The sequence below is a fragment of the Anabrus simplex genome, chromosome 1 (assembly GCF_040414725.1).
Source record: "Anabrus simplex isolate iqAnaSimp1 chromosome 1, ASM4041472v1, whole genome shotgun sequence".
Lineage (NCBI taxonomy): Eukaryota > Metazoa > Arthropoda > Insecta > Orthoptera > Tettigoniidae > Anabrus > Anabrus simplex.
Window position 1 is genome coordinate 386,846,789 of NC_090265.1, and position 23,597 is coordinate 386,870,385.

The following is a 23,597-nucleotide window of genomic DNA, read 5'->3' on the forward strand; positions in this document are numbered from 1 at the left end:
GTGGTACGGCGAGTCTTGTTCGCGTGTTGGAAACGGCATCCCGCCATCATACGGTGTTTTATCGCGAAAACTGAGTGCCCAGTGGAAATTCATTGACTTTTTTATGTTTATGGAAACATTATGGATGTACAAAGTGGTGTTAAGAATTCTCTGGAGGCAGAACCGATATTCTTGACGAACACATGAGAGTAGGCGTTGTGATCTTAGACCCAACGGTATTCATTTCCTTCTTTACCAGAGGAAACACTTTGGTTGACAACTTTTCTACGATAATGGCGATAGAGGAAAAAGTCAAGACGCGTTTGAAATGAGGAGGCAAATAGCGGACTTCTATTTCTGGGATACAGAAGCTGCTACCCAGACTAAATAAGTATTTGGATAATGGTTGGAAATCCAGATATATACCGGTAATTCATTCACAGTGGAAGGTCTGTTTACTAAAAATTATTTAAATACATATTGGCTCTTGTATCTCTGCATTCCCGAGACGCCTCATACGTAACTTCTCCGTACGTCATCAACATAAATAAGAGTGAAGATATCTCCGCAGAGATAAATAACACAGCACTGAGTAAAAATGTAAATATTTTTGAAAATACAGTTTTTATATATGAACCTAATTTCTTGAACAGATATATACTCAGAACATTTTGGGAGGTGATATAGTGTACCGGTGTGTACTTTTACCCGGTATGAAACTGAAAATCCACAGCCTGTTTCCAGTCATTTGAACGGGTCAGGGATGAAATGAATGAGGCCCCCATCTAGCGGTGAGGATAGGAACTGCGCGATCTACCGAAACCTTTCGTACTCCTCTGGTTTACCCGGTTTGCCAAAGCAAAATTATTTTTTCCCACTTCAGTGTACTATAATATAATAATTTCGTATGGCTATTTCTAGCCGAGTGCAGCCCTTGTAAGGCAGACCCTCCGACGAGGGTGGGCGGCATCTGCCATGTATAGGTAACTGCGTGTAATTGTGGTGGAGGATAGTGTTACGTGTGGTGTGTGTGTTGCAGGGATGTTGGGGACAGCACCTACACCCAGCCCTTCAGTGTACTGTTCCTTACCGACTCAAGTAAAGCACAGCCTATGTCCTAATTGATTGAATTACTATTATTACAAGTAATAAAAAGGCCCGTTGCATAAAAAATACAACAGGTTCTAGCATAAAAATTGTTCTTACGACTATTTCTTTAACCGAAAACTGAAAATGCACAAGTGGCTGTATGCAAAGAGGCGTCTTTTCCCTTTCTAGTATTTTTCCATTCCATACCTTTTTCTATCGAATCTTAAAGTAATTTACATGATTTTTATGACTTTTTTTGGCATTTTATTGTTTATTTTTTTAAACTCAAACGCATGCACATCGCATCCTCTTTTAAGAACAGCTCACACTGCCTTGACTGAAAAGTACTCCCAATATCCCGTGTTGCATTACAACTACGTTCGATGTTACGTCACGCGTTATGCCCTTCGTGATGCTCGGTTCCGCTGCAAACTGACGACAGCTTTTAGTAGCTTTCTGAAATTAGCCATTATTGAACCAAGATATAAAAGCGTGTTAAACTTACGTTTTTACTCGAAATTCTCTAGGTTTTTGGCACAGGGAATCGAAAAAAACCCTTACTGTTAAGGAGTTGGGAGGTTTCCGCTTTTCAGTAGGTTTTTCGTAGAAAATCATCACTTTGAGGCTTGTTTTGAAATCCTCTCAGCCAGAGCTTTCGAATGACGTACTGTTAACACGGTTAAAATTGGCCCTGTAGGACTCCAGAAATGAGCATTAGCGTACTAAGCTTTAGTTAGCCTTTTATTGTATACTAGCATTTGTACCCGTTCTTTTCACGGGGATTTGCGATGGATCACATGTTGCGTCCTTGGATGTGTGTGAAGTAAGATGGCCCTATTCACACGTTGAATACGACATATTAATGTTTTTCCTCCGAAAGTAGGTGACGGAAGCGTGAAGTACGATAAAGCTCAACGAAGTCGAGACTGAATGAGGACGATTTCCTATTCTTGCTTGTGGCGTGACACTGTCTGAAGACTCACGAAACCAATCGTTGATGATACTTCCCTTATTATCCGATCCAGGGTAAATTGGTTCTTTGCGTTAAACCAGCTTCAAGTGACATGCACCAAGTGTCTCACGGGACTTAGACTAAAAATCCAAGATTTCGTAAGCCTCTCCGTTATTACTCGTCGTTCGATAAATACAGATGGCATAAACGAATGGAAATAAAATATTCTTAAAACGATTGTTATATAAAGTCTTTTGATAGACCTAACGTTAACCGAGAATAATCTTGCTATAAACCCTAACTCCATGTGATGATCTTAACGTCATATGCACCTGACAACACATTCCTGAATGAGTAGATTGCAAATACATAGTTTGGTTGAAATATGTCGAGCAGTTTTCCAGTTATAGGATCGCAAACGGATAGATAATCGGACAGACTGACACCAAAGGGAGAAGTCCTTTTGATGATCAGTATTAGGTATGAAAAAAATAATTATATGGAAATCTTGCCTTGCAATTTTATGTATGTAGGCGGTTATGAAGATTATCACTATCATTATCCAGGTATTGTCACGTTTCTTCAGTGTTCAGCTACATAAGGAGGGATCAACATGTAAGCCGGGTGAAATATCATGCATCCTCTGATTTTCTACCGTTATGGATCCTTCAAATCACTGTTCATCACTTTTCTCTAAATCCTACAGGTTTCAAAAACCATTGTCTTTTGCAGTTAAACGTAGATGTCCTACCAGAGGTTTAGGCGATGAAATGCCTAATGCGGTTGGTGGGGAAGTTGTCCTAGTTCTCGCACAACTGTGTTAACGACAGGATATTTAGTTCATGAAACCGCTGTCCGCAACAAATGTGGCGAGTAAACAATTTTCTAAAACGCTTGTTCCGAATTAAATGAAATATTATGTCCAATAGCTCTTAAGTACACTTGTATACGTTTCTTTGACGGAAGCATCGCAATTTCCTTACTGTTTGATCAAGTGTAATTGGTTTGGTACTGTTACAGTGTCTGCGTGTTCCTTTCGTAGTTCGGTTAAGAACTAATAAGGACGTAGATGATGTTAACCCCACAACAATTTGTAGGCGATTATACAACCCCTCGGAAAGATTACAGTTCTCGAAAGTCGCTGAAGTAGTGAATCGTATTGGTTCTACTTGATATCGAGGAAGAATTGCTTGTTGGCGTCCCCTTGTTCTTCTTCTGCGAATGTGAGTAATTTTAAAATAATCACCGATTGGAAGGAATTCCTGTGGGTCATCCATCCATATTATCCATCGCCCCCATGTATGTTCAGTTTATGAAAACTCATTAGTACAATTCTGAACATCACTCGTCTTTCATATATGGGGAGCGCCATTTCAGAGATCCCCAGAGTCCATGGACTAATACATAGTTAAAAAAATAGGGAGGCATGTTTTGTAGCGTCTGGTATGTGAAATTTAATTTGGTAGATGTAGCCATGCATTAAACTGTCAGGTAACCCCTCAAAGCAAAGTGAATAGCGGTGCGCCCGTGTGTCGTTGTGAGGTAGACGGACTACTGCGGTCATTTGAGTACGTTGTACGTAAATCAGCACATCCCATGAGACATCTTAGCGAGGTTAAAGTCGCAAGGACCGTCATTTTGATCCAGGAAGGATGGACTTTTCGTCGTGTTGCTGTGGATCTCAATGTCTCTCCGTTAGTAATTCAACGCTTGTGGAATAGCTGCAGTGAGAAAGGCCAGTTCACAAGGAGGGTTTGACAAGGCCGTCGACGCATGACAACCCCACAGGATGACCGATATCTGACCATCTGTGCGTTGCAGCGTCGTTCAGCAACTGCCACAGAACTGCAACAAGACCTCAGGAGGGTCACTGGGGTCACGGTGTTTGACCAGACAGTAAGAAACAGGTTAAGAGAAATGTTATCATGACCCAGACGTCCTATTCGAGTGCCCTGTTTAACGCAGCAACATCGCGCAACTCGCCTTCTGTTTGCCCGTACCCACGTCAACTAGCAACTTCGCCAATGGAGACCTGTGTTGTTCACAGGCGAGTCCAGATTTCCCCTGACACAGCGTGATGGACGTCAGCGTGCACGGAGACTACGTGGTGAGCAGTACATGCCAAATATTGTACAGGAAGGCGACCGATTCGGACAAGGTTCTGTGATGGTGTGGGGTGGCATGCGTACTGATGGCCGTACGGATCTTGTCGTCGTCCGTGCTAATCTTACTGCTGCGGGGTGCATCGAGCAGGTACTGCTACAGGATGTGTTGATTTCTGCATACGGTGGTGGCCCTGTATTCGTACTCATGCACGACAATGCCAGGGCTCATGTAGTGCGTATCACTACAGCTGTCTTGCGAGAACTGGACATTCAAGAGATGGAATGGCCAGCAGTGAGTTCCGACATTTATCCCATCAAGCATTCATGGGATAGGCTTGACAGAAGTGTTCGTGGGCGTCCTGTTCCACCATAGACTCTCCAAGACCTCGAACAAGCTCCCATTGAAGAATGGGACATAATACCGCAACGTGACCTCCGCCGACTTATACGGAGCATGGCACGTAGCTGCCAGGTTGTGATAAATTTTCGTGCAGGACATACACCATACTGAAGCTCTCCAACTGTGATACAAATCCACCCTGGACGGCGGTTATCACTTTGTTTTCACCCCTATTTGGTCATTTCCGTGTGTGTTCTGAAAATGAACGTGAATCCATTCACTTTGTTTTCACCCCTATTTGGTCATTTCCGTGTGTGTTCTGAAAATGAACGTGAATCCATCGATATTCTTTTGTATACTTCAACTGTAAAGAATAAAGGTTTAGTTGGTAATGTATCTGGGTGTGAGGTATTGTTTTGTGGAGCATCGCATACGTTCAAAAACATGTTCCCCTAATTTTTTTGAACTGTGTAGTATGTAATTTTTAAAAGAGGTGGACAGATTTGTGTCATTACATTTTTCTGACAGTTCAGCGTTAATGACATTATCGATGTCGGTAGTTAGTATCCTAACCCCGGTGCGTAACAGTGCAGGCAAACCTCGCATTTGACACTCAACCGAGGACACAAAACCTGGAGTTTGTCCAAATATTTGACCTTCCTTTATTAAGTACATTAGAGCTTTTAGTTTCAAGTGGAATACAAATTAAAAATATGACGATCATTGGGTGACTGACCTTATTAAATGACATTTCTTCCCAGTTCGGGTTCATTTTCCTTGTAACAGAAAGGTCAGATGAGGAATATTTACACATGAAACATAGTTAATTGATTCATTATCGCCTTTCCTTAAAATAATTTTATAAGAATAGAAAGGGACCCTTCAACGGAGCCTTTCGTTCTCTGGAAATCCTCGCGTGTCACATTCCTTCCACGCTAGAAGTACGACTACCTTGTCCATGGTCGACTGGTTCTAGCTGCCTCAATGTCATTCTTGTGGTTCCGGCATAAACCGTTCACATGCGGACAGCCTCTAATTTGTAATTTGTAATAAATTGTAGGATCTGACAGACTGAAGGAAATGTTCAAAGTTGGCATGTGTCCCTTTTGCTAGAGAAATTTGAGATTCTGGTGAATCAATCATGGGATCCAATTAATTTTTGAAAGGGAAGATATCTAGCTTCATTTGAGGTTGAGCTTAATTTTCTGACAATTGCAAGTCTTGTCCTATATCCGTATGCTAACGACAGCAAATATTCCTTAGTGGTTGGGATTCCGCGTGTAAACGAAAGACCTTTCTACCAGTTTTATTGGATCCATCCAACAACGTTTTACTTAAACGGTACAGTCATCATCTGAGAGCAGAACTTTGGCTTACGATCAGCATCGCACACTGAATATCGAGCTGCTCGAGCTTTTCTTAAATCTGTCGGCAGAGCGCTTGGTCTCTCACTCTGTATCAGTCTTGCTGTGCTAAATGGGTTAGATAGTAGAGCGTTGGCTAGCTGTCCCCAAGGTAGCGGGTTTGATCCTGCATCACTTCGATGGTATGTGAAGAGGTGTCGCTCGTGGAAAACTACAAAGTGGTAACAAATTTCCGGCTCCTCGGCGTTTTCGGGAACATTAGTACGTAAAACTGTATTAGTAAAAGTAACCTCAGACGCCCTGGATTTTCAGTGACGTTCTCTATGCGAGCTGAGCCTGGCCTGCTATTAGCATCGCTCTCTAAATATCTTCTTATATCTGCCCGCATTCATACCGGCTTCACTTTTAGGAGCCTTCTCACACACCCTAGACGTGGACGAGTAGTTTTCAGCTTTGAACGATGATTTTCCTAGAGCAGCTTGTTTTTAGTGGCCATAACTAAAAGCCACCAACTCTCTAAAGTATAACAACCTACCCAGTGGCTCTAAATTAGCTCCAGTTAACGGTACGTTATGTGACTTAATCAGAGAAATAATAGACCGCGAAGGAAAAATTCCCGAAAGGGTGCGTACTATCTCTCAAAGAAGGGAGAATCCAGGTTTCGTTGGTCCTCCTGTATATACGGAGTAAATAAGGCAGTTAATAAAGTTGACAATAATTGAAGATAGGATAATATGTGAGGACAGCTGGATGGGAAAAATAGGCTTATATAAATAGCATATGGAAAAAGGAATATCCCTCACTAATTTCTGATCAAATATGCTACGAATTTTTGAAAGCGATAACAAAGGATAAATTTAGGCGCTGGGCATGTTATGTATTAAGATAAGAAAATGACTTCTTAAGCCTAAAGAGGCAAGACAGAGCAGAACACTGAAGTAGGGTTTAAATACAGTAATATACTAATTATAATAAACCAAACCAAACCAAACCCCAGTGCGCAACAGCCCCGAAGAGCCATGGCCTACCAAGCGACCGCTGCTCAGCCCGAGGGCCTGCAGATTATGAAGTGTCGTATGGTCAGCACAACGAGTCCTCTCGGCCGTTATTCTTGGCTTTCTAGAACGGGGCCACCATCTCAGCGTCAGATAACTCCTCATTTGTTTTACGTAGGCTGACTGGATCTCGAACCAACCCTCAGATTCAGGTAAAAGTCCCTGACCTGACCGGTTTCGAACCTAGAGCCTCCGGGTGAGAGGCAGACAATAATTACAGCAAATGCCAGAAAACACTATACAGTGTGAAATAATGGGCTACATTCCGCCACACTGTTCTAATATTAGTAGCCACGCTTAGCAATATTCGAAAACGATTGCAACCTCCAACGGTATTCCGAATACTGTATGTCCTGAAGATAACCTCTTCTGGTCTTCTTGTAAACCCCCAGTCTGTTCAGTGAATTTGAAATGACATGAATATCAAAACCTGCTATTGGGTGAGTAGAATCTAAATATTAAATTTGGATGAGATCTGTTCAGCATTTTACCCGTGATGGTGGAACAGACAGACAGACAGACAGACAGACAGACAGACAGACAGACAGACAGACAGACAGACAGACAGACAGACAGACAGACAGACAGACAGACAGACAGACAGACAGACAGACAGACAGACAGACAGACAGACAGACAGACAGACAGACAGACTCGATAACTAAAAGCCACTGATACGGTCTTGAGTTCACTGAAAACGGGTAAATATGTAAAAATGTGGCAAAATAAACTACGCAAATTGCAGACAGCGGACCCGATACAACTTTATTTATAATATTGCTTTATTATTATTATTATTATTATTATTATTATTATTATTATTATTATTATTGTTATTATTATTATTATTGTTATTATTTTAAATACCTCTCATTGTTCTAAGAGTGAGGTATACCGAATGATAAAAAATAATTTCTTTATCCAGGTTGCGAATGTGCCTGAACCCTACATCGAGGCCTAATTAGAGATCGCCCAGGTAAGTCGTTTGGATTTTCTCTCTCGTTAATAATTAACAGGATATTTAGTGTATCATGATCAATAGCTGTATATAGTGTGTGTGAAGTTTGGTGTTAATATGGTGTGTTCACTGGATAAGGGGGGGGGGGAGGGGGGGGGAATTAGGAGTGACTGTAGTCTTGAGTCAAGCCTCATTCCAGAATTAGTCTGGAGAGGAAATAGTTGTTGTTCTTCTTCTTTTAGTACCGTCTGCTCACAGAAAGCTGGTGACCACCATGGGGCACTTTTTTCTTTCTCTTTTGCATTTCACGTATCAGAGTTGCCATATTGTGGGATTCCTTTCCTGCGCAAGTCCACGTTTCTCTTCTATCTTACCATCTATGATGTGTTGTGTTACTCGCATTATCCACGTCACCTAACGAGTTTCGAAGAATGCGTTGTTGCCACTTTTCATTATAGGCTCTTGTGATCATGCTGTTGTTAACTAGGAATCTAAATGGAAGACAATTGGTTCTTTGTTTTTATTTATCTAAGGCAACAACTGGTTGAATGTAACTGTAGTACACGTCTACAGTAATGGATGGACTACAGGCAGTGGAATACCGCTATAAGATCATCAATGACATTGAAGTATTGCAACGCTCACTCCACGTGGAGGCTGCTGCATCACTGCTATTGAACAATGGAACAAGAAACGTAGCAGGTTCCGCTGCTCCATTAACATTATCACTTGCTGCTACCGAAGACTTACTGGTCTATAGTGAAATGAAAACCTACAACCTGTTTTCCAGTCATTGACCGGGTCAGGAATGCAATGAATGAAACATATATAGGCTGTTATTACAATGGGGTCGCCACTCCCAAGGTGATTTAGTAATGAGTGATAAATGCTATGAAATGATAATGGAGAGTGTTGCTGGAATGAAAGATGACAGGGAAAACCGGAGTACCCGGAGGAAAACCTGTCCTGCCTCCGCTTTGTCCAGTACAAATCTCACATGGAGTGACCGGGATTTGAACCACGGTATCCAGCGGTGAGAGGCCGACGCGCTGCCGTCTGAGCCACGGAGGCTCTACTGGTCTATGGTATCAGGCTGTATTTGTCATTTCAGAAGATGGGACCGAAATAGACTGCTTTTGTGACAAGAGAGGGACGAAAGACGGGATATTATTTAAAATTTACCGAGGTGACGCTACCCTGCCCAAGGTGTGCCTAAATCTCGATTGAAGACGAGTAACGTATCGCCCAATTATTGTATCTCGAAACCACAGAACGGTTTCCTCATAGATAGAATATTACAAGAACATAGAACTTTGACCATGAATCTCTTGTTTCAGATTGGAAAATTTCCTTTATTTACAAGGAAGGGTGGTAAAGGCGTGCTCGGTACGTCCAGAACGACGTGGGTTCGATTCCCCGCCAGGAGGTTGAAAAATTTAGGATCGAGATTTCCACTTCTGGAGAGGCACATGGTCGTAAGGTTCACTCACAAGTGAAGATCGTTATGTGGTTTTCTAGAAAAGTGTTCAAATTTTGAGGATTTTCCCTCCATTAAAAATATTTTAGCCCTGTTCAAGCGTTTTTTTGCCAGTGGGCCTAATTTTGTTCAAAACGTAACGTTTAAAATCTATCCTTGAACTTTTGTAGTCTCATTCCCACAGATGTTTCCAAATTGTCTCCGTGGCGTAGTCGCTGGCGCATTGGTAATTAAAATTTCCGAGTTCGAATCCGACCTTAATAATACTTTTATATTTTATATTTGGGAACAACATCTGTTTTTCGCGTGAAGTGATATTCTTGCCCTGCACCTGCATTTATTACATGTGCTAGTTGTCGCGAAATGCTTTATCTCCAATGCTTCCATGAAAAATACCACACACATTAGTCAAGTTCAAGCTATTCATTGTCAGATGAACAGTGAAAATGTGATAAATATTATAAATAATGTAAAGACTAATGTAAATATTCTTTAATTGCCAATGGTTCCGACTGACTTCGATAGCAATGAAGCTCTCAGTGGTATGAAGTGGTGTTGTAATTCCAGGTGGAATGCCGGACGCAGTGAAACGTCGGGACCATCACGTACTCCTGGACCTCGGAAAACACCGACATGATTATTGTAACGCCGGCCGTCAAAGCCTCAATTGCTATAACAAATACAAAATTATTTGGTGTAATCTACAAAATTGAATATTGTACCAAAAACATGAAATTAAAAGAAAAACTGAAAAAGGAAAGGAAAGAAAATCAAGGTTGGATTTGAACTCGGAAATTTCAGTTTCCAACGTCAAACGCGCTAGTGACTTCGTCACGGAGACGTCAACAATATCTGGGGGAATAAGACTAAAATGTTTGAGATAGATTTTAAACGTTAAATTTTGAACAAAATAAGGCGCATTAGCTAAAACGCTCCAACAGGGCTAAACTATTTTTAATGAAGGGCACATCCTCAAAATTTGAAGATATTTCTAGAAAACCACATGGCGACCTCCCCTTTTCAGTCTAACGCAGAACTGAGTACAAGTTAATTCTAGGGAACAACGGTGGCTGAGCAAAGAGCTAAAGTGGGCTAAAGTGTAACCATTTTAGCCCATTAAATGCCGATGTTACGAAAATTGCCTATTTCCCCTTCTCCAGGATACTTCACGACAGAGATCGCTTTGCTTTTGGTATTTATATATTAGCTAGAGAGGGATATTCTGCTGGAGTTCTTCTTCTCCTCCTCCTCCTTTTATTTTTGTACCCTCCAGGGTCGCTTTTTTCCTCGGACTCAGGGAGGGATCCCGCCTCTACCGCCTCAAGGGCAGTGTCCTGGAGCTTCAGACTCTGGGTCGGGGAATACAACAGGGGAGGGTGAACAGTACCTCACCCAGTCGGCCTCACCTGCTATGCTGAACGGGGGCATTGCGGGGGGATGGGAAGATTGATGGGATAGACAAGGAAGAGGGAAGCAAGCGGCCGTGGTCTTAAGTTAGGTACCATCCCGGCATTTGCCTGGAGGAGAAGTGGTAAACCACCGAAAACTACTTCCAGGATGGCTGAGGAGGTAATCGAACCCACCTCTACTCAGTTGACCTCCTGAGGCTGAGTGGACCCCGTTCCAGCCCGCGTACCACTTTTCATATTTCATGGCAGAGCCGGGAATTGAACCCGGGCCTCTAGGTGTGGCAGCTAATTAAACTAACCACTACACCACAGAGGCGGACTTCTGATGGAGTTACCTAGCAAATGATGGGGAGCATTTACAACAAGGAAGTGCGGTATTTGATTTTGTTCTCTTATAAATATTTTATTAATTGAGTTTCCAGAAGGGAACCATGATTGAATTTCACCTATTATGAACGCTACTATATTCGAGCTCTTTAGGCTTTTCCAGTTCTTAAATTTCCAGCGTTTTGTCCCGGTGTGGCAACAGACTGGTGGCTAGCGTACCGGTGTCACACCATAGCAAGCCTCTTTTATAGGACAATAACGCGACAGTGCACTAGAGTAGACAATGTACCTCCACTTGCACAAATGCTTACCTAGGCAATTGAAAAGGCCTACAGAGTTTATTGCTTTAACTATCGTATTGTTTTATAATAATTAGTTATATGACGTTCGTTATAAAGGTTATGGAATGAATGGCGTATGGCTTTTAGTACCGGGAGTGTCCGAGGACATGTTCGGCTCGCCAGGTATAGGTCTTTCGATTTGACACCCGTAGGCGACCTGCACGTCGTGATGAAGATGGAATGATGATGAAGACGACACATACACCCAGCCGCCGTGTCAACGGAATAAACCAATGATGGTTAAAATTCCCGACCCTGTCGGGAATCGAACGCGGGACGCCAGTGACCAAAGGCCAGCACGCTAACCATTTAGCCATGGAGCCGTACTATAAAGGTTTTATGCCGTATTTAGCTAATTTGGCAAAAAGTCGCCGGAAGTTAAAACGAACAAAACAAATCCCATGTCGCTACTGCCCTGAGAAGGCTTGCCCCACCAAGCAGCCGCTGCTCGGTTCGAAGGTCTGCAAATTACGAGGTGACGTATGGTGAGTGCGACAAATCTCCTCGGCAGTTATTCTTGGTTTGTCTAGACCGCGAATGCCGTCTTATCGTCAGATAGCTCCTCAATTGTAATCACGTAGGCTGAGTGTACCTGGAACCGATCCTGAGGTCTAGGTAAAAATCCCTTACCTGGGTGAGAATTGAACCAGATGAGTGGTAGCCAAGGTGCCCCTAGATCGCGGGCCAGCTCGGCAAGGTAAAGGATCACTTGTTATTGGCTGCATAATATACTGCGATGCGTGAGAACTTGACTTATGGTCACAAAATTTACGGCCTGCTTCCTTAAATGAATACAAAATGTACAGTAGAAGTCCGGTAGACCGGCACATTCAGGACCGGCCCGGTGCCGGATTACTGAAAATGCCGGACTATCGGCTGGTAGCTCTTACTACGATATAGGTTAAGGCGTACAGCGAAAACAACTGTAACACGGCCTTTTGCAGTAAAATGTTGATCAGCAGAATCATTAGTTTAATAACACACTCTTCTTTTCAAACGTGTTGTTTTTGCCATTCCATAATAATGCCGGAGTTCATCGATATTTTTATCTGTAAGTCTTCCTTTACCATTTAGAGTCTTTCCATCTACAACTCTTTTCCTTCTGTCTGCTTCAATTTTTGAAGGTATGATCCCATCCGTTTTTTGAACGTGGCCCATACATTCAATTTTTGAAATCTGTTTTTTTAATCATATGGTTGGCATTCCACTACTCAGTGTAGCACACAGTCTTCTAGATTGAATATTTCCAGAGATTGAGATATTTAAGTACATCAATGCATAACAACTGGATTGTGCAATTTGCACTATTAACTTTGAAATAATAAAAACTACACTTCCAATGGTTTCGACAAATAAGAGATAATAACATTAAAAAATCCTGGAATGGTGCCGGACCATCGGGCGTTCCGGACTGTTGGATGCCGGATTAATGGAATTCTACTGTATAGTATTAAGCATAATCATGTTTTATAAGAAAGGCCTTGTCCGTGACTGTGAATTAATTTCATTATGAAATCATAATGTAAGACTTGGAATGGGAAACGCTGAAAGTGCCAAACTTTCGGATTTTTCATGGAAACCACTGAATGCTCCCCGGCGAATAACTTGGAGAATGTTGGAAATACCACACAGGTTTCCTCGTAGTTCATCCAATAAATGTAGCAGTTTATACATTCCTTTGGGAAAAGCTGAATGTGCCGAGCGTACCCAGCGTAGTTGAAGGTAACGATGTAACTTGTTTCTCGCGCGCTCCCACATTTTACCATAAATCTCTCTTTAATCACTATTATACTACTTTCTCTAGCCTCTGACCCATTCCCTTCTTGCACTCAACGACACATAGTCCACGGAGGGACTTAATTAGTGCAAGAACAGAGGGGAGGGCTCGTTTGGTCGAGACAAACACGGAACGGTTTAAATCTACACCGGTCAACCTTAACTGAATGGGAAAAATAAACCATTTACAATGAATCCAAAGGCGGATTATGGGAAACAACGTCAATTTATTAAAGTAAAAGGGAGGAAGGATGGGAATTACAGATTAAAATACACTGACTGACAGAGCAAATGCAACACCAAGAAGGAGTGGTTCGAAAGGGATGAAAGTTGGGGAAAAAACAGAGACGGCACGGACGAATAATTGATGTTTATTTCAAACCGATATGCAGGTTACACAATGCGCACGGCATCGACTCAGTAGGATGTAGGACCACCGCGAGCGGCGATGCACGCAGAAACACGTCGAGGTACAGAGTCAATAAGAGTGCGGATGGTGTCCTGAGGGATGGTTCTCCATTCTCTGTCAACCATTTGCCACAGTTGGTCTATGCTGTGGAGTCAATGGTAGTCTTCTGAGCGGACGCCGGGAGTGCAGGCCTCCTTCAACCAATCGACGGGAAATTGTTCTGGTCGATATTGTCTTGCACATGCTGAAGAATGGCGGTTGACGTGGCGTGCGGGGCTGCCACCGCTTGGCGGCGGATGCACCGATCCTCGCGTGCTGACGTCACTCGGGCTGCGCCTGGACCCCTCGCACGTGCCACATGTCCCTGCGCCAACCATCTTCGCCACAGGCGCTGCACCGTGGACACATCCCTATGGGTATCGGCTGCGATTTGACGAAGCGACCAACCTGCCCTTCTCAGCCCGATCACCATACCCCTCGTAAAGTCGTCTGTCTGCTGGAAATGCCTCCGTTGACGGCGGCCTGGCATTCTTAGCTATACACGTGTCCTGTGGCACACGACAACACGTTCTACAATGACTGTCGGCTGAGAAATCACGGTACGAAGTGGGCCATTCGCCAACGCCGTGTCCCATTTATCGTTCGCTACGTGCGCAGCACAGCGGCGCATTTCACATCATGAGCATACCTCAGTGACGTCAGTCTACCCTGCAATTGGCATAAAGTTCTAACCACTCCTTCTTGGTGTTGCATTTGCTCTGCCAGTCAGTGTATAAGGGTGTCATAAATTTCATACAATGTTGATTGATGTTGCCATGGCAGGAGCTATCTGAAAGTACAAAGCCAAATGTTGAAAACAGTTGAACTGTCCACAGACCATATTCACGATGATAAAAATGCCCGTGGTTCAACAGTCATTGGGGCCTTGGTTGCCAAGACGACTGCTGCCTAGCCAGATAGTCTGCAAATGCTGGAGTACTAGGTGGTCAGCATTATATCATCCTCATCAGTATTGCTTGACTTTTTGACCTGGTCCGCTACCTCTCGTATCAATCACTTCCTGATTAGGACTCACGAGGATGAGTTAACGCGACTCCAGCCTCAGTCTTCAATTAAAATCCCCGCTGAAGCAAGAAGGTTCGTGATGAGTGGGTACGTGTGAGTGATAACAAGCAGAAAGTTGCAACACCAGCAGTGGAATGTAAACATAGACCAGGCTGAGGAGGTAAGATAGTTTGGGACCAGCAATAAGAAATGGGATAGTTGTTATCCTTAGTCTTATCTTTTCTTCTTTTTTTTTATTCGTGAGTTGTTGTAAACTGGTGTTGATGGAGTTGGTTCTGGTATAGAACCGTGGCGTTAGGTCTTTTTGTTTTATTGTTCATTTCATTTTATTTTGTATATGGTGGAGAGTGGTGGCTTAGGTTGGACTACATTTATTAGTTTTATTATTTATTTATTTATTTATTTATTTATTTATTTATTTATTTATTATTATTGTGGACATGTATTCGGGGCTGAACGCCTGTTATGTTCATTAATAAATACAATACAATACAATTAAAATCCCTGGATTGGCTTGCAATCGACCCGGTACCTCTGGGTAAAAGTTGGGCACGCTGTTCCTATACAGCGGGATTGTTGATAGTATGCAAAATATTATTATTTATTTTACTTCATTTTGGTGGTAATTTTGAAGGTGTTTTGTTTCAAACTCGAGGTTGACTATTAGTAAGAATGCAGTAGCAGGTAATCTAATTTAAATGCAACTAACTTTTTGTTAAGAAGATGTTTTTGTAATCTGGATGTTCTTGCACGGAGAATCCCTTTCTTCAGCCAATTCACCCCGTGAAAATAAATCGATAACACGACCATAAAGCCTACAATAGCTTAGTACATAATTAGTATACGTTGCAAGCCAGCGTTGGGAATACAGGTAACACGCATTGACATAATAAGTCTTTCATTCCAGCACAGATGTGCTACTTCCCATGACTTCAATCAACAGGGTGCGGATTTCACGCGCTCTTGGACACTATCCCCCATGTTGAAAACCTTGGCATTGCTGGGCAAAATATCGTGGAAGCGCGATTTCTCACGAGTTCTCTTTGAACATATGCAAACCGGCTGATTAATGTAGATGGATAGTCCCTCATTATCCATGTTAATGGTCGTGGAGTCGAACCTCGAAGCAGTCAGTGCTTAAAGGTGAGATACCTATGCCGGCGGATTTACTAGCATATTAAAAGTGTTGGAATACCCTATCTCTCATATGTAAGTAGCTCAGATGGTGGAGAGTTGGTGGATTCGATACTGGCTTAATTCGGTGGTATTTGACGGTGCTCAAATACCATAGCCTCATGTCGATACGTTTACCGGTACGTTGATGAACTGCCGTACAAAATTCTGGCATTTCGGTATTCCCAAAAACGTAAAATTCATTTGTTAGACGTACAGTCTCTTTGAACATATGCAAACCGGCTGATTAATGTAGATGGATAGTCCCTCATTATCCATGTTAATGGTCGTGGAGTCGAACCTCGAAGCAGTCAGTGCTTAAAGGTGAGATACCTATGTCGGCGGATTTACTAGCATATTAAAAGTGTTGTTGTTTGAGTCATCAGTCCATAGACTGGTTTGATGCAGCTCTCCATGCCACCCTGTCCTGTGCTAACCTTTTCATTTCTATGTAACTACTGCATCCTACATCTGCTCTAATCTGCTTGTCATATTCATAACTTGGCCTGCCCCTACCGTTCTTACCGCTTACACTTCCTTTAATAACCAACTAAACAAGTCCTGGGTGTCTTAAGATGTGTCCTATCATTCTATCTCTTCTTCTCGTCAAATTTAGCCACCACCAATTCGATTCAGTATCACTTCATTCGTGATTCGATCTATCTATCTCACCTTCAGCATTTTTCTGTAACACCACATTTCAAAATCTTCTATTCTCTTTCTTTCTCAGCTAGTTATCGTCCATGTTTCACCTCCATACAATGCCACGCTCAAGATAAAAGACTTTGAAGTGAGCAAATTTCTTTTCTTAAGAAAGCTCTTACTTGCTTGTGCTAGTCTGCATTTTATGTCCTCCTTACTTCTGCCATAGTTAGTTATTTTACTACCCAGAAAAGAATATTCATCTACTTCCTTTAAGACTTCATTTCCTAATCTAATATTTCCTGCATCACTTGCCTTCGTTCGACTGCTCTCCATTACTATTACTATTGTTTTGGACTGTTTTCATCTTGTACTCCTTACCCAAGACTTCGTCCATACCATTCAGTAGCTTCTCGAGATATTCTGCAGTCTCAGATAACATAACAATATAGTCGGAAAATCTCAGGGTTTTGATTTCCTCTCCTTGGATTGTGGTTCCCTTTCCAAATTCGTCTTTGATTTCCCTTACTGTATGCTCCTTGTAAACATTGAAAAGAACGCGGGACAAACTGCAGCCTTGCCTCACTCCTTTCTGGATTGCTGCTTCTTTTCCAAAACCTCGATTCTTTTCTCTGCAGACTGATTTTTATACAGATTGTAGATAGTTCTTCGTTCTCGGTATCTGATCCCAGTCACTTTCAGAATCTGAAATAGCTTGGTCAAATCGACATTATCGAATTCCTTTTCTAGGTCTACGAACGCCATGTACGTGGACTTGCCCTTCTTAATTCGATCATCTAAAATCAGACGTTAAGTTAGGATTGTTTCACGTGTTCCTACATTTCTTCTGCAGCCAAATTGATCTTATCCCAACTCAGCTTCAACTTTTCTTTCCATTCTTCTGTAAATAATACGTGTTAAAATTTTGCAGGCATGAGATACTAAACTAATGGTGCGGTAGTTTTTACATTTGTCAGCACCGGCTTTCTTGGGAATAGGTATAACAACATTCTGCCTAAAATCGGATGGCACTTCTCCTGTCTCATGCATCTTACACACTAAATCGAATAACTTTGCCATGCTGGTTTCTCCTAAGGCAGGCAGTAATTCAGAGGTAATGTAATCAATTCCAGGTGCCTTGTTCCTATTTGGGTGTCTCATAGCTCTGTCAAACTCTGACCTCAAAATTGGATCTCCCATTTCGTTAGCATCAACAGCCTCTTCTGGTTTCAGAACCAAATCATCTACATCTTTACCTTGATACAATTGTTGGATATGTTCCTGCCATCTTTCTGCTTTGTCTTCTTTCCCTAGAAGTGGCTTTCCATTTGAGCTCTTAATATTCATGCCGTTAGATTTCCTTTCCCCAAAGGTTTCCTTGATTTTCCTGTATGCAGCATCTACCTTTCCTAGCACCATACAACCTTCGACATCCTTGCACTTCTCCTTCAGCCATTTTTCTTTAGCTACTTTGTACTTTCTATCCACTTCATTATTTAATCGCGTGTAATCTTTTCTTCCCTCTTAATTTGTATCATTCTTGTATTTTCTTCGTTCATCAATCAGGTCTAGTATCTCCTGAGTTATCCATTGATACTTAGTTGATCTTTTCTTCCTTCCTATAATTTCTACAGCAGCCCTACTTTCATTTTTCATGACTCTCCACTCTTCCTCTATAGTGTTTCCTTCAGCCTTTTCGTTTAGTCCTTGTGCAACATGTTCCTTGAAACAATCCCTCACACTCTTTTCTTTCAACTTGTCTAGATCCTATCTCCTTGCATTCCTTCCTTTCTTAAATTTCTTTGACTTCAGATGGCATTTCATGACCAACAAGTTGTGTTCAGAGTCCACGTCCGCTCCTGAGAGAGTTTTGCGATCCAATACCTGGTTTCTGAATTTCTGCCTAATCATAATGAAGTATATTTTATACCTTCCAGTGTCTCCAGGTCTCGTCCACGTGTACAGCCGTCGTTTTTGGTGTTTGAACCCTAGTATTGGCAAGGACTCAGTGCAGAATTCAACCAGCCGACTTCTTCTTTCATTCCTTTGTCGACAGGCCGTATCAGTCAATCATCTAGACTGCCGCCCTTGCAACTTCCGAAAGGCTGCTACTCCCCTTTCGATGAACCATTCGCTAGTCTGGTCTCTCAACAGATACCCATCCGATATGGTTGCAACTGCGGCTCGACTATCTGCTCCATTGGGACACGCAAGCCTCCCCACCGCGGCAGGTCACATGGTTCGCAGGGGACGATTATTATTTCTCGTATGTTAAAATAACCAATTTCATGTCCCTGATATTCTGAAATCTCCTAAGATATAATATATAGATCTGTTTATGGTACCTCTTGTAAGCTCTCTGAACCATAATTAAGTGATCTTTCTGATGTATACTTTCATTTTAAATCCATACATTTTTGAGTGTTGCAAATATTACGGAAGTGTGTAATTCAGGCGGTGAGAATGTCGTTGGTACAATTTTGTTTCATTCACCACTTATAGTAGTTTTAAAGCCTATTTAAATTACTTCCATAGTTCAGTCCGCTATAGCGAGAATTCACATCTACGATAAATTTACTCGCTATAGTGAATTGTCGTTATATCAGATTTTTGTAAAAGTCGGAAAAGCCCCGAATGCATTAAAATCGGTATGAAACGACAATCAGTTTGTTCAAAACTTGCGTTTTCGCAGATTTTCATACTACGGCTTACTCGTTACTTATTTTTCTAATTCCAAGACAACGTTAACGCGTATGTTCAATTACATTCTGAAAAATTGTAGTAGTGTCACATCAGTGGCTTCTGTGGCAAGTTTTTCAGTTTCCTTATTCAGACAGCCTCACCTAACATAAGTTAACCTTATACGTATCATAAAAACATATTTCAAGTGCCGGTAGAGTTATGAGAAGATTTTCGCTATAAATTTACTTGGGAATAGTCTTTCGGAAATTTAAGCAGACGCGAGAAAATAGAGTGAAACTTCATTATTGCGTTCCTCATTAAGACCATTTCTCGCTTATCATGTCGTAAATTCGAAGTTCCGATTCACGTCTTATTAAATCTATTTAAATTCACTTATCGCGTTAATTCACTATCACCGTTTAGTACGATCACCTTTTTCCCAACCCTTAAATATTCCTTGCCATCCCTTGTGAAAGAAACGTTATTTTCAATACAGATCAGAGCCTTCGCCACAGGAGGCAGCTCGGGGAAAGTTGCGCGAAAACGAGAAATTGCATTGAATTCCTGAACTTCAGAGAATAACTTACATCTTCGGTAAGCAAGCCGTTAGCCTCGGAAAGTTCAATTTTGCTCTCTGGTTTTCATTGATATTGCTGAATAATTCAGTTACACTGTGAAGCATTGCCTGATTTTGTAATTATTAAGAAAGGAATTCCTCAAGGCATTGTTATAGGTCCTCTATATTTTGTTATATATACACTGACTGACAGAGCAAATGCAACACCAAGAAGGAGTGGTCAGAACTTTATGCAATTGCAGGGTAGACTGACGTCACAGAGGTATGCTCATGATGTGAAATGCGCCACTGTGCTGCGCACGTAGCGAACGATAAATGGAACACGGCGTTGGCGAATGGCCCACTTCGTACCGTGATTTCTCAGCCGACAGTCATTGTAGAACGTGTTGTCGTGTGCCACAGGACACGTGTATAGCTAAGAATGCCAGGCCGCCGTCAACGGAGGCATTTCCAGCAGACAGACGACTTTACGAGGGGTATGGTGATCGGGCTGAGAAGGGCAAGTTGGTCGCTTCGTCAAATCGCAGCCGATACCCATAGGGATGTGTCCACGGTGCAGCGCCTGTGGCGAAGATGGTTGGCGCAGGGACATGTGGCACGTACGAGGGGTCCAGGGGCAGCCCGAGTGACGTCAGCACGCGAGGATCGGCGCATCCGCCGCCAAGCGGTGGCAGCCCCGCACGCCACGTCAACCGCCATTCTTCAGCATGTGCAAGACACCCTGGCTGTTCCAATATCGACCAGAACAATTTCCCGTCGATTGGTTGAAGGAGGCCTGCACTCCCGGCGTCCGCTCAGAAGACTACCATTGACTCCACAGCATAGACGTGCACGCCTGGCATGGTGCCGGGCTAGAGCGACTTGGATGAGGGAATGGCGGAACGTCGTGCTCTCCGATGAGTCACGCTTCTGTTCTGTCAGTGATAGTCACCGCAGACGAGTGTGGCGTCGGCGTGGAGAAAGGTCAAATCCGGCAGTACCTGTGGAGCGCCCTACCGCTAGACAACGCGGCATCATGGTTTGGGGCGCTATTGCGTATGATTCCACGTCACCTCTAGTGCGTATTCAAGGCACGTTAAATGTCCACCGCTACGTGCAGCATAAGCTGCGGCCGGTGGCACTCCCGTACCTTCAGGGGCTGCCCAATGCTCTGTTTCAGCAGGATAATGCCCGCCCACACACTGCTCGCATCTCCCAACAGGCTCTACGAGGTGTACAGATGCTTCCGTGGCCAGCGTACTCTCCGGATCTCTCACCAATCGAACACGTGTGGGATCTCATTGGACGCCGTTTGCAAACTCTGCCCCAGCCTCGTACGGACGACCAACTGTGGCAAATGGTTGACAGAGAATGGAGAACCATCCCTCAGGACACCATCCGCACCCTTATTGACTCTGTACCTCGACGTGTTTCTGCGTGCATCGCCGCTCGCGGTGGTCCTACATCCTACTGAGTCGATGCCGTGCGCATTGTGTAACCTGCATATCGGTTTGAAATAAACATCAATTATTCGTCCGTGCCGTCTCTGTTTTTTCCCCAACTTTCATCCCTTTCGAACCACTCCTCCTTGGTGTTGCATTTGCTCTGTCAGTCAGTGTACATATACATGATATGAGTAAAGAACTGGTATAAGAAAAACGGCTTTTGTGGATAATGTTGTATTGTATAGGGTAATAAATGTTACAAGATTTTCAGCAAGTGCAAAATGACCTCGGCAATGTTGTGAGATCGACAGGAGTCAATGGTATGATGATAAATGTTGTGAAAAGTGAGGTTGTGCGTTTTACATAGTAGAAAAGTCCTCTCCCTTTTAAATAATGTTTTGATAGTGGTGAAAGTAAATACCTAGGAGTTAATATAAGAAAAGATCTTCATTGGGGTAATCACATCAACGGGATTATAAATAAATGTTACAGATCTCTGCCCATAGGTATGAGGGTATTTAGGGGTTCTAGTAGGGATGTAAAGGAGAGGGCGTATGTCTATGACAAGAACAAAATTACAGCATCATTCCAGCGTATGAGGATCTGAAAAAAAATCCAAAGAAAAGCAGCTCGATTATTTCAGGGTGATTTCCGACAAAAGAGTAGCTATACCAAACTGTTGCTAACTTTGGGCCTGGAAGACTTGGGAAGGAGAAGTGCTGCTCGACTAAGTGGTATGTTCTGAGATGTCAGTGGAGAAATGGCGCGGAATGACACGAATAAGTTTGATTGGTTGTTTTTAAAAGTAAGAAAGGTCACAATATGAAGATAAAGTTGGAATTCAAGAGGACAAATTGGGGAAAATATTCGCTTATTTGAAGAGGAGTTACGTTTGATAATTTACCAATTTCGATGAATTTCCAAATTCTTTGCAATTATTTAAGAAAAGACTAGGTAAACAACCTGGGAAACTACCCTAAATGCAGATCAATGGTGATTAATTAACGTATTCAGTGAATATCAGCCGCATGAAGGAACGTCTTCAAGAGACAGGTGCGGTGCACTCATGAATTGTCATATTGCTAGACCAATCCTTTGCCATCAGGTTAGTTGTTGGGAGTGTTGGAAGATTCTGTGTTGTTACTGCATAATCTTCAAATTGTTCTCGAGGACGAGTGGCGTCTGACGTCCGAAAACGATGCCTGTTGACAGCATGACTGATTAACCTCCCTGCTGGACCAGATGAATGGTGATACCTGGCTCTCTCCAGGCTCTCCTCCTACGATTATCGGGAGTCGGTCAAATCCTGTTTTCGTCGGTAACCGAGACATGTCATTGGTGTAAGGCCTATTGCAGGTGCTCTCTTGTCCATCTGTTCCTGGTGTCATGGTACTGAGCTCCTGGTAGTGACTGTGTTGCACGTCTGGAAGGTAAATTGTCGATGTGGAGGCGGTTTCTTGCAGTCTGGGTCGACACAACCTTCCCAGCGTGTGGCGTTCTCTTCTCGGTTCCTATGAGCCATAATTCATAGGTGGCGGTCGTTTGACCATGAGTGATCACTGCAAGGCATATCTTCAACATCTTATCGACACGATAACGAAACCATGATCTAACCTCGTCGCTATGACTCAACGAGCAACTACCGGCGCTGACAACCCTTCACGTCGCAAGGTAACAATGCGTGCACGTGTGAACTAAGATATGTCCCCTCTAGGCGTGTACACCAATTGAACAAAGCACACAGATTGCTTAACGCCGTTCAGGATTGCAGAAGTAGTGTGCTCTACTGAGATACACCGAGACCACAAGCCCTATTTCGACTGTCAGTGGGCACGGTGCGATACATGCAGAGGTAATGTGGCAATCAGAATGTTTACCGATATAAAACACGCAAGCTATGAGGTGGTACAAACCTATTTTTGAGTAGCGTTCGTTGATACCAATGATCAGATTGTATTTAGGCGAAGGTGATCATGTGATGGGACAGTGTGGCACTTGTACCAATGGTTACATTTTCAGCATTTTAAAAGTGAGATCCCCGATTAATCGATCCATTAAGCCCCTTTAAAGTCAAAATTACGGTACTCCATATTCTAAAAAAATGCGATTAAATAAAATAGTAATAATAATAATAATTGTTCCGAGGTATCTGTGGAACGGCAGAGGTGAAAGAAGGTGCGGGGGTGAACAGGTCTCAAAATACGAAATTAAAGTTAAGATAAAATTTAACAAGGTTATATTTTCTTTTAAAGATTAAGAAATAACAAAATAGAACAGGTACTCAGTAGCCGAAACACAATTCGAAAATGTACAATTACAATGATTACAGGATTTGGGCTCCGAGAGCCAGACACACAATTCTTGAGCTATAAGCCCAACCTTACGATATACAGAATTCAACAAAGGGGCAGAAGACCCCAATCATGACTAGGAGCACTTGCTCCTCTTTACAC

At 42.7% G+C, this 23,597-nt stretch overlaps 1 protein-coding gene across 1 annotated transcript in view; it reads left to right on the plus strand.

The window, feature by feature from the left end:
• The window catches only part of LOC136868547 (ankyrin repeat domain-containing protein 33B), an 825,691-nt gene that overhangs the window by 45,639 nt on the left and 756,455 nt on the right, over positions 1 to 23,597 (plus strand). Inside the window, exon 2 of the mRNA XM_068226526.1 lies at positions 7,810 to 7,860. The gene's annotated coding sequence lies outside the window, so the exon portion shown is untranslated. The remainder of the gene's footprint in view (positions 1 to 7,809; positions 7,861 to 23,597) is intronic.